The sequence below is a fragment of the Oncorhynchus keta genome, unplaced genomic scaffold (assembly GCF_023373465.1).
Source record: "Oncorhynchus keta strain PuntledgeMale-10-30-2019 unplaced genomic scaffold, Oket_V2 Un_contig_1748_pilon_pilon, whole genome shotgun sequence".
NCBI classification, from domain to species: domain Eukaryota; kingdom Metazoa; phylum Chordata; class Actinopteri; order Salmoniformes; family Salmonidae; genus Oncorhynchus; species Oncorhynchus keta.
The window spans coordinates 192,627-195,000 of NW_026280454.1; the positions used below are offsets into that span (position 1 = coordinate 192,627).

Sequence of the window (2,374 nt, forward strand, 5' to 3'; positions counted from 1 at the left end):
TCTCTCCAGGTGTTGAACGAGGCAGTAGAGGCCATCTTGACCGTGTCTGTTTGTCTCTCCAGGTGTTGAACGAGGCAATAGGGGCCATCTTGACCGTGTCTGTTTGTCTCTCCAGGTGTTGAACGAGGCAATAGGGGCCATCTTGACCGTGTCTGTTTGTCTCTCCAGGTGTTGAACGAGGCAGTAGGGGCCATCTTGACCGTGTCTGTTTGTCTCTCCAGGTGTTGAACGAGGCAATAGGGGCCATCTTGACCGTGTCTGTTTGTCTCTCCAGGTGTTGAACGAGGCGGTAGGGGCCATCTTGACCGTGTCTGTTTGTCTCTCCAGGTGTTGAACGAGGCAGTAGGGGCCATCTTGACCGTGTCTGTTTGTCTCTCCAGGTGTTGAACGAGGCAGTAGGGGCCATCTTGACCGTGTCTGTTTGTCTCTCCAGGTGTTGAACGAGGCAGTAGGGGCCATCTTGACCGTGTCTGTTTGTCTCTCCAGGTGTTGAACGAGGCAGTAGGGGCCATCTTGACCGTGTCTGTTTGTCTCTCCAGGTGTTGAACGAGGCGGTAGAGGCCATCTTGACCGTGTCTGTTTGTCTCTCCAGGTGTTGAACGAGGCAGTAGGGGCCATCTTGACCGTGTCTGTTTGTCTCTCCAGGTGTTGAACGAGGCAGTAGGGGCCATGATGTACCACACCATCACTCTGACCAGAGAGGACCTGGAGAAGTTCAAGGCCCTACGCATCATCATCCGCATCGGCAGCGGCTACGACAACATCGACATCAAGGCAGCCGGAGAGCTGGGTACGCACCGATATTCACCCAACTATGATCGGCAGAATGGAGTCACTTAGCAGAGACGCTTTTATCCAGAAGTTACTTTCGGTAACACGTTGTCAGGGTCTTCCTGTGGTGAAGTAGAGGAGGACCAAAACGCAGCGTGGTTATATTGACTCATGTTTAATAAAAACAGATAAACATGAACACTACAAAACAATAAATGTGGAAAACCTAAACAGTCCTATCTGGTGCAAAACACAGAGACAGGAACAATCACCCACAAACACACAGTGAAACCCAGGCTACCTAAGTATGGTTCTCAATCAGAGATAACTAATGACACCTGCCTCTGATTGAGAACCATACTACACCGAAACATAGAAATACCCCAAAACATAGAAAAACAAACATAGACTGCCCACCCCAACTCACGCCCTGACCAGACTAAATAATGACAAAACAAAGGAAATAAAGGTCAGAACGTGACACACGTGCAGGGCACTCGGAAAGTATTCAGACCCCTTGATTTCTTTCCACATGTTTACGTTACAGCCTTGTTCTAAAATGGATGAAATAAAGATTTGTCCTCATCACACGCAATACCCAGGTCCTTCTGTAGCTCAGTTGGTAGAGCATGGCGCTTGTAACGCCAGGGTAGTGGGTTCGATTCCCGGGACCACTCATACGTAGAATGTATGCACACATGACTGTAAGTCGCTTTGGATAAAAGCGTCTGCTAAATGGCATATATTATATATCATATATATATATATTATTATTATATATATTATACCCCATAATGACAACGCAAAAACTGGTTCTTGTAAATTGTAGCTAATTTATTACAAATAGAAAAGATACCTTATTTACATAAGTATTCAGACCTTTTGCTCTGAGACTCGGGTGCGTCCTGTTTTCATTAATCATCATTGAGGTGTCAGTGCAAAACCCAAGCCATGAGGTCAAAGGAATTCTCTGTAGAGCTCCGAGACAGGATCGTGTCGAGGCACAGATCTGGGGAAGGGTACCAAAACATTTCTGCAGCATTGAAGGTTCCCAAGAACACAGTGGCCTCCATCATTCTTAAATTGAAGAAGTTTGGAACCACCAAGACTCTTCCTAGAGCTGGCCACCCGGCCAAACTGAGCAACCGGGGTCAGACGGAAGCCACTTCTCAGTAAAAGGCATATGACAGCCCGCTTGGAGTTTGCCAAAAGGCACCTAAAGGACTCTGAGACCATGAGAAACAACATTCTCTGGTCTGATGAAACAAGGTTGAACTCTTTGGCCTGAATGCCAAGCGTCACATCTGGAGGAAACCTGGCACCATCCCTACGGTGAAGCATGGTGGTGGCAGCATCATGCTGTGGGGATGTTTTTCAGCCCGAGGAGACTGGGAGACTAGTCAGGATCGAGGGAAAGATGAACGGAGCAAAGTACAGAGAATTCCTTGATGAAAACCTGCTCCAGAGCCTCAGGACCTCAGACTGGGGCGAAGGTTCACCTTCCAGCAGGACAACAACCCTAAGTACACAGCCAACACAATGCAGGAGTGGTATCGGGACAAGTCTCTGAATGTCCTTGAGTGTCCTCCTCCCCAGGTGTCTC

General features: G+C 48.1%; 1 pseudogene; it reads left to right on the forward strand.

Moving 5' to 3' along the window:
• Positions 1-639: 639 nt before the first annotated feature.
• Positions 640-2,374, forward strand: part of LOC127919783 (C-terminal-binding protein 2-like) — a 37,158-nt pseudogene continuing 35,423 nt past the window's right edge.